Source organism: Stegostoma tigrinum, unplaced genomic scaffold, assembly GCF_030684315.1.
Source record: "Stegostoma tigrinum isolate sSteTig4 unplaced genomic scaffold, sSteTig4.hap1 scaffold_116, whole genome shotgun sequence".
Lineage (NCBI taxonomy): Eukaryota > Metazoa > Chordata > Chondrichthyes > Orectolobiformes > Stegostomatidae > Stegostoma > Stegostoma tigrinum.
In genome coordinates this window covers 589354-599257 of record NW_026728066.1, presented here as the reverse complement: position 1 = coordinate 599257, position 9904 = coordinate 589354, and the positions used below count along the sequence as shown (strand labels likewise).

Below are 9904 nucleotides of genomic sequence, written 5' to 3'. Positions count from 1 at the left end.
AAATAAAGAGAGGACAGAACTGTGAGCATCGGCCCCTTATAAAATGAGCTTTGTAAAGGGTAACATTGAGGAGCTAGGAAAGGGCAAGAGAGTTAAACAAATACTTTTCAACAATATTCACATTAGGGCATTCTTGCAACTTTAAAATACACAAAAATAGACAAGCAGCAAAAAGGGGAGGAAATAACCATAACAGGAGAAAACATACTGTGGTCAATGAAGTATTTCAAAAGATAAAAAGAGAAGAGAGCTGTGAACATCGGCCCCTTAGAGAATGAGATTTGTCAGTGATAATGAGGAGCCAGGAAAGAGCAGGGGAGTTAAACAAATAATTTTAATCAATCTTCACAGTAGGGAACACTTATAACATTACAAAAAAATTAAGTAGTTCAGCAGCACAAAAGGGGAGGAAAGAACCATAATATTGATCAGAAGAGAAAAAGTATTTGGGAAAATAATAACCATTGACAAAGAAAATAGAGGTCGGCCGTTTGGTCATTCAAACCTGCTCCAACATTTAACACGATCATGGCTGATCATCCATCTGTTCCTGCTTTCTCTCCATACTCTGATCCCTTTCACCCCAAGGATTATATCCAAATCCTTCTTAAATACATTCAATGTTTTGGCTTCAGGTGCTTTCTGTGGCAGATAATTCCAGAGGTGAGGAAATTTCTTCTTATCTCAGTCCTAAATAGCTTGTCGATGACAGGTTAAAGAGACACTAGGATCCCATCTTTATGCTCCCATGTATGCCCATATCCTAAAAGTCATGGTTCTGGACACCCTGTTTATTGAGAACAGCCTTCCTCGGTTTATCCTGTGTAGCCCTGTCAGAATTCTTTTGTTTCTATGAAAGACCACTCTTCTGAACTCGAGTGAATATAGTCCTAACTGATCCAGTCTTTCTTCACATGTCAGTCCTGTCATCCCAGGAATCATTCTGGTCAACCTTCATTGTACTCCCTTCACAGCCAAAGCATTCTTCCACAAGAATAATGAGACCAAAATTGCACACAAGAATCCAGCTATGGGCTCACTGAGACCTGTGGAATCACAGAAGGACGTTCCTGCTCCTGTATCTGAATCCTCTCGTTAAGAAGGCCAAAAGAAACTAACTTGTGCTTGGGACATTTGAAAACAAAGTGTAAGTTTTGTGTTAAATACAAAGCTAATTTATTTGCCTTTTACTCAGAAAATAAAAACCCATATTTTCAGGAAAGTCAATTTAACATCAGTAGAAACAGACAACAATGAAATGTGTTCATTACCGAACATAATTAATAGCAAAATGCAACCACTGTGGTTATTTGTGAATTCACTCATGTTTTTTAGGGGGGGCGGGGGGGTTGTCGGGTGTTTGAGTGAATCCCTTTCCACATTCAATGCAGGCGAACGACCTCCCTCCAGTCTGAACATCACTGGCATACAATGAGGTGAAATGATCACCTGAACCCAGTTTGAAAGTGAAAGCACTGGAACGGTCTCTCACCTGTGTCAACACATTGATGGATCATCAATTGTTGAGGACTTTTAAAGCATTTTCTGCAATCTGAACATTCAAAGTTATTTCAATAATGTGAGCAAGTTCATGGAGGCTAATTGTTCAGAATCTTTATACCATTTCCCACATTCTCTGGTCAGAATGAACTTGCTCGTGTTTCAGCAGGTACAATGATCTGACGAATCTCTTCCTGCACATGAAGCAAGTGAATGGTATCTCCCCTGTGTGGATGCATTGGTGTCCAGCGAGGTTACATATTCATCTGTACCCAGTCCCATCATGAGAGTATCTTATTGGGCTCTCAACAGTGTGAACATGTTGATGGGACATCAGTTCTCCAGAACATTTACAGCATTTCCTGCAGTCTGAACATTGAAAAAGGTCTCTCATTAGAATGAACTTTCTGGTGTTTCACCAGGTCAGATGAGTGAATGAAACACTTCCTACATATGGAATAGATGAACGGTCTCTCCCCAGTGTGAATGTGCTGGTGTATTGGGAGTTTAGATGATCGCTTGAACCGAGTCGCACAGTGAGAGCACCTGAATGGTTTCTCACTAATGTGAGATATTCGTTCTCTCGAACTTTTCTCGCAATTCCTAGAGTGTGGATATTTTAAAGGTCTCTCCCCAGTGTGAACGTGCCGGTGAGTCAGCAGATGGGATGAGTGAGTGAATCCTTTCGCACACTCAGAGGAGATGAACTGCCTCTCTCTTATATGAACTTGCTGGTGTGTCAGCAGACTGGATGATCAAATGAATCCCTTTCCACAGTCAGGGCTGGTGAACGGTCTCTCTCCAGTGTGACCACACTGATGACTTTCCAGGGAAGATGGATATTTGAATTCCTTCTCACAGTCCTCACATTTCCATGGTTTCTCAGTGCGAACACTGGTTTTGGCTTCCATGATCAAAGCCTGATGATATTCAAGACATGATGAATTCAACATTTCGTTAGAATCTGCAGCGAGATTTGAGTTCACTGACTGCAAATGCTCCAACTTCCTGTAAAATGAATGACAGACAGTAAGAACGAAATGTGGCCCAGAGAGAAAAAGGCAGAACTTTAAAACTGGACTGAATACATCTGATCATTTGTGCGATAGACAGTGGACAATGCGACCATGAAAGCTCTTGGGTTGTTACAACAATAGGACTGGTTCAGCATTAAGCGTCAGTGAAAGGAACTGGCTGCCAAATCTGGGGCTGCATAAAGGTGTTCTTTGTGGCAAAACTGAGAAATACGGAGAGCATTAATGGAGATGGGCTTCATATGGGCAGCACGGTGGATCGGTCGTTAGCACTGCAGCCTCACAGCACCAGGGACCTGGGTTCGATTCCAGCCTTGGGCGACTGTCTGTGGAGTTTGCACATTCTCCCTCTGTCTGTGTGGGTTTCCTCCCACAGTCCAAAGATGTGCAGGCTCGGTGGATTGGCCATGCTAAACTGCCCATAGTGTTCAGGGGGGTGTGGGTTATTGGGCGATGGGTCTGGGTCTGGGTGGGATGCTTCAAGGGGCGGTGTGGACTTGTTGGACCGAAGGACCTGTTTCCACACTGTAGGTAATATAATTCATCTGCCAGTAATTCTAACAACCTCCCAAACTCACCAGACAGAAACACAAGATCAGGTGGTGCATGGGAAAACCATCACTTCCAGGACTCTTAGCAGCAGATTCAGACTGGAAAAGATTATTTACTTGCTCAATGTGTCAGAATGCATTTTATTAAAAATTAAACCTGCTGAAAAAATAGGGATTCTGACAGTCAGAGTTTATTTTAGCCTCTAGTTCAGTTAGAATGTAATACTTTGCCAATGATTTTCTGTATCATATAACCTACTCTGCAAATAACATCTTTCTTCAGGCTATTTTCAAGTTTTTGCAAGAAGAAAATAAATGATGAATCATTTGTACCTTACACATTTTAATTACTGTCCTCACTGCTTATGACGGGGACTGTACCACATAGTGATTAGAAAATACAGATTGGGTTATTATTCTGCAGAAAAAAAATCCATTCCGTTTGCAAGCTGCGCCATGACTTTCATTTCAGCTTCCCAACCCAGACAAAATCCTCTGTTAAGAACAAAGAACAACATAGCACAGGAACCAGCCCTTCAGCACTCCAAGCCTATGCCTGCACATTCTAACCCTCCATGCTAAAAATGCCTTGATTCACAGGATCCGCATTCCTCTCTTCCCTTCCTGTTCATGTATTCAGCCAGGTGCTTCTTGACTGCTGCTGCTGCGTCCGCTTCCATTGCCTCCTGTGGCAACACATTTCAGGAACTCAGCAACCTTTGTGTGAAAAGCTTGCCTTGCTTATCTCTTTCACACATTCCCCCTGCAGCTTGAACTTGTGTCCTCTAGTAATTTATCCCTCTGCCCTGGGGGGAAAAAGTCTCATACATTCCGCTCTATCCATGCCATTCACGATCTTATAAACTTCTCTCAGGCCACCCTCTCAACCTGCTGCGTCCCAGTGTAAACAAACCAAGTCTTTCCAACCTTTCTTCAATGCTAAACTCCCCCATAACCATGCAACATCCTGGGAAACCTATTCTATACCCTCTCCAAAGCATCCACATCCACATGTGGTGTCCAGAACTGAATGCAATATTCTAAGTGTGGCCTAACTAGAGTTCTACAAAGCAGCAGCATAACTTGCCTGTCCATATCGCCATTGCACCTTCCAATGAAGGCAGTCATCCCAAAGGCCTTTTATACTAAATTATCTACCTGCACCATCACTTTCAGTAGCCTGTGGACCTGCACACCCAGATCCTTCTGCATATCAATGTTCCTAAGAGTTCTGCCATTTACTCTATAATTTAAACCTGTACCTGACTTTCCAAATTACATCCCCTCACATCTGTCCAGATTAAACTACATGTCATCTTTCTGCCCATAACTCCAATTTATCTATACTCTGCTGTATCATCTGACAATCCTTCTCACTATCTGCAACTCTACCAACCTTTGTATTGTCCGCAAACTTATTGATTAGACCAGCCACGTGTTCTTCCAAGTTATTTATATAGACCAGAAACAGCAGAGGTCCCAGCACTGATTCCTGTGGAACACCACTAATCAAAACCCTCCATTCTGAAAAGTATCTTTCCACTGCTACACCCTGTCTTCGATGTAGCTATCTCTCCAGCTCATGTGACATCATCCTTTGTACCAGTTTGCCCTGATAGACTACTGCGCCATTCTAATGAAGCTCGCACGACTTGAACGCACAGCAGCTTTCTTTCAATTTGGCACTTTCCAATCTTCCAGATTGAATGTGGAATTCTGCAGTCCCTGAACCATCAAACAGTTATAAGGATCTGGAAAACTTGACCTGGAAATATGCTGGTACTGATGTCATGTTCAGACTGTTACTGCTCGTCGTCAATTCCCCACTCAGTGGAAATAGTTTCTCTGTAACTCCGCTAACAGTCACTAATCATATTCCCAAGACTTTGATCAAAAATATTTCTTATTAATCAATTTCCAGGGATACCTCTCTCAGAATGAAGTGATGTGTTTTAGCAGAAGGGATAGGTAGAGGCAATAACACAACACTAAAGAGTGTGCAGATTCTGAGGGATTCACATGCACAGATATTTGAAAGTAATAAATAGATTAATTCGTCAAAGCAAATTTGATGTTAATTGATTTCAAAAAAATACTGAATCAGCATTTGAGAGAAAAATGCAAAGGTGCAGGGATAAAACAAGGGAATAGGACTGACTGGATTGCTCCAGACATTTGGCATGGGCTAAATGGTTTGCACTTTTTGATTTTTTTTAATATGGGCCTTCTTGTATTCGAAACCTACAGATTCAGTTGTCAATCAGGTGAATCTGTGCTACATCCACTCCATAGTTGTTAGACCGTTCCTGACAGCAAGTCCGAGAACTAAAAACAGCTAATCAATTGTAATCTAACCACAGATAGTGTATCTCATTTTCTGATATCTCAAATCTTTTCCCACAGGCACACACACACATACATACATACATACATACCTGAACGTTACCACATTCAGATGCTGATAACATTCAGATCCTCATCAATCGAGTTACTCTTTCACTCTTTCTGAGGTTCAAGTCTGCCAAATTCCTCTGCTGACATTGATCTGTAAGAGTGTAAAATCCATCACGATCAATCCAGGACAGAGATTCAGAACAGAAAAAGAAAAGCATTTCTCTTGGTTTGAAGTTGCTGTTCGTAAATCCTGCTCGCCTTCCCCTCGCCCCGTTCCCAACAAGTAAAGGACATGCGCACTCTCCGCTTCCAGATGGCCCCGGATAAAGATGGCGGGCTCACACGGCTCAGAAAACATTCGCGGCGCCCAGCCCTGCCTCGGCTAACAAAGGAATTCAGCAATTCCAGTCTATTCGTGACAAAACCGGGATCGGTATTTTTCAATTCAGTGACGGTAGCTACTGTCAGATTTTAAAAAGCCTCTCCGCCCACTTCGTGGAATACTCACTCGATTTCTAATTTTCACCTTTCAAATCCTTATCGCGCCTGCTCCTCATCGGTTTCCTCTGGCTCTCCTTTGCCTCCGGTACTGCGCATGTTTGAAACGCGTCAGATTGCGCGCGCACAAGTGGGCGTATACATTCAGAGATAATGGGGACTGCAGATGCTGGCGAACCTGAGGTAACTCGTGTGGGTCTGAAACATCAGCTCTTGTGCTCCTCAGATGCTTCTTGGCCTGCTGTGTTCATCCAGCTCCACACTTTGTCATCTGGGCAAATGCATTCCCGCCCAGAATGCTGGGAAAAACACGCTGCCATTGAGCAGCAATATTGATATAACGAAGATATGAAGGAATATGCCAGGACGAAAGATGCAGGAATCCATTGATACAAGTGCACGGTCCCTGTCTGTCCTGGTTCTAATAAACAGCAGAACAAAGAGATATGAACACACACTCAACGGATAAAGTGAACAAAATATACACCTTTCCTGTGTAGAATATTTGAATTTCGCCGCAAGTAGAATGCATTTATTGGTGATAAAATCATTTCAAATTTCAAAGCTGAACGATGTCAGGTAGGAAAACTAAATAAATCCGTTCTCACACTGAAGTGTGAAGAGTCTTCCTGTGCGGTGACTGTGCTGATATGTCAGTAGTTTAAGATGTTCAGGCAAGCGTGAAATGTTACACACGAGCTTCAGAAGAGACTGAGATGTCAATCACTTCCTGTCATGAGTTTCATTGCCTCAGCACTCTTTGAATAAACAAAAGCAGACTCAATCAACTCGAAATATTCAGCAACAGTTGAGAGAGAAATGCACTTTATATTACATGACTTCTCTGCATCAGTCCACAGAAAGGGAAAATTAACTCTTCTTCTCAAGCCAGAGACTTATCATCGAGACTGAATATTTCCAATATCTTCTTGTTTTATACTCAGTCAAAGAACTGATTTCTGAATTGTACAATCAATTCATTTGTGACTCGTATCTGTTTTTTCTGTGTCCACACATTAGTGGAAACATCTTCCGTGTTTAATCTGTCTGTCAGGCTCAGCACAGGAGTTAGATGACAGCTCCAAGAACAAATCAAGTCAGCACTTCTATCCTTTGTTTTAAGATGTTACTTTTCTTTTCTCTGCAAAGAGAAAGAGCGTCCAGAAATGCTGCTTGCCTTGTGGAGAGAGAAGATTTTGGAGACACAGTAAAGGAGTACAAGTCCAAAGAACTGGACACTATCGTGGCTTGGGCTAACAAGTGACAGGTATCATTTGCTCCATATAAATGGCAAGCAATGACATTCTCAAATAAGACAAAATATAATCACAATTCGTTGACATTCAATGGCATTACCGTCACTAAATGCCCCACTGTTAACATGCAGGTGGATTCCATTTACCAGAAACTCAACTAGACTTACCACAGATACACAGTGAATACAAGTGTAGGTCAAAACCGATGAAATACTGCCGTCAGTAACTCACCTGCTGACTTCCCAAAGCCTGTCCATCTTCCATAAAAGTGAAATGGAATAACTTCCCACTGGATGGGTGTAACTCCATTAAGACTGAAGAAGCTTGAGACCATCCAGGACAATGCAAACCACATCACTGGCACTACACCCATAAACATCCACTCCCTCCACCACCAACCTTCAGTTCCACCAATGGGTTTTGGGTCAGCTGATACACAGGAAAACCAATGACCGCCATTCCCCCTGCTGATCGCTCAGTATCCTGACTTGGAAATGTATCGCAATTCTTTCACAGTTGCTGTGTCAAAATTCTGGAATTCCCTCCCAAACAACATAGTGGGGCGAATTATAAAACTAAGACCGCTGCAGTTCAAGAAGCCAGCTCACCACCACTCCCTCAAGGACAATAAGGGATGGGCAATAAATGCTGGCTAGCTACCAACAATCACATCCCACAAACAAATGAACAAAAAACATTGGTGGGCTGCTATCTAAGTTGGAGGAGGTAGTTTTTTTATATTAATGCTAAATATATTGATGGTCAACAAGAGAGTCAAAAGGTTATTATGATAAATAGCTTGTGGAGTTGAAGCTACACTCAGTTCAGACATGATTTTATTTAATGACCAAGCAGGCAAGAGTGGCTAAATGGCACATATCTGCTCCTAGTGCTGACATGTACATGTATAGTCATATTGATGCTATTCACAGACATTCGGGTGTAAGCTCAAAAGATCAAAATTTAAGTAAAAGCTGAGACATTTGACTGAATGAAATGAGACGTCTGTTATCTGCTTGGGATGCTTTTCCTAAATGTGTCCCTGTTAAGCCAGTGTGGTATCAGGAAGAGACCGTGAAAACAAGAGATGGAGATCGATTTATTTTGAAAGGGAGAGAAAAAAGGAATGCACTTCCAGGCATTCTCCAGGTGATGGTGTTTCTCCTCATCTCAGTCCTAAAATATTTACCCCATATCCTTAAACTGTGGCCCCTTGTTCTGTAATTCCCCACCATTGGAACATCCTTCCTGTATCTAACTTGTCCAGTCCTGTTTGGAATTTGGAGATTTCAATGTGATCCCCTCATTCTTCTATACTCCGGTGAATACAATTTTAACCGACTCAATCTCTCTTCATACGTTATTCCTACCATCCCAGGAGTCAAGTTGGTAAACACGTGCTGAACGCCGTCAAAAGGAAGAACACTTTTTTTCAGATAGGCATGCCAAAACTGTACACAATATAACAGGTGTGGACTTACTTAGGCCCTGTGTAACTGCAGCAAAGCATTCTTGTTCCTTTATTTGGATCCTCACTCTGTGAAGGCCAACAGATAATTTGTTTCCTTACTGCCTGCTGCACTTGTGCACTTACTGTCAGCAACTGGTGCGCAAGGATCCTCTGGTCTCATTGACACTCCCATGTGCCATTGAAACGATAATCTGCCTTGTTTTTTTTATTGCTACAAACTAGATAAGCTTACATTTATCCAAATATAACGTAACCAATATTAATTTTCACTTACAAAGCTTCTCCAAATCACACTTCAACATGTATGCACCCAGCTTTGTGCCATCTAAAAAGTTTGAAAAATTATATTTAGTTTCCTCATCTAAATCAGCAACATACATTGTGAACAGCTGGGGTTCAAGAACAGATCCCTGTTATACCCCACTAGTTACTGTCTGACATTGTGAACAGCTGGGGTTCAAGAACAGACCCCTGTTATACCCCACTAGTTACTGTCTGACATTGTGAACAGCTGGGTTTCAAGAACAGACCCCTGTTATACCCCACTAGTTACTGTCTGCCATTGTGAACAGCTGGGGTTCAAGAACAGACCCCTGTTATACCCCACTAGTTACTGTCTGACATTGTGAACAGCTGGGGTTCAAGAACAGACCCCTGTTATACCCCACTAGTTACTGTCTGACATTGTGAACAGCTGGGGTTCAAGAACAGACCCCTGTTATACCCCACTAGTTACTGTCTGACATTGTGAACAGCTGGGGTTCAAGAACAGACCCCTGTTATACCCCACTAGTTACTGTCTGACATTGTGAACAGCTGGGGTTCAAGAACAGACCCCTGTTATACCCCACTAGTTACTGTCTGACATTGTGAACAGCTGGGGTTCAAGAACCGACCCCTGTTATACCCCACTAGTTACTGTCTGCCATTGGGCAAAAGACACATTTACTTTGAATCCACGTTGACTACGTGCTGACCAGTTTCGTAACCAACTCATTACACTCACCCCAATCCCCTGCATTTCAACCGTACACATTAATCTCTAATCGCTTCTTCAAAGGTCTTCATAAAACCTAAGAAACACATCTACTGGGTCACCATGATCAACTCCACTTGTGACATCCTGAAAGGCAGTCATCAGATTTGTCAAGAATGATTTGCCTTTTGCAAATCTATGGAGACTGTTTGCTTCTGTTATTG

At 42.3% G+C, this 9904-nt stretch overlaps 1 long non-coding RNA gene across 2 annotated transcripts; it reads right to left on the bottom strand.

The window, feature by feature from the left end:
• Positions 1-1152: 1152 nt before the first annotated feature.
• LOC132207639 (uncharacterized) lies at positions 1153-6062 on the bottom strand. 2 transcript variants are annotated; one of them, XR_009443656.1, is made up of 3 exons: positions 5988-6062; positions 5521-5630; positions 1153-2508 (listed from the first exon to the last, which is right to left on the bottom strand). It is a non-coding gene; the product is annotated as an uncharacterized LOC132207639 (long non-coding RNA). The 2 variants fall into 2 exon arrangements; XR_009443657.1 differs by having other exon boundaries at positions 5984-6036.
• Between the last annotated feature and the right edge of the window lie 3842 nt (positions 6063-9904).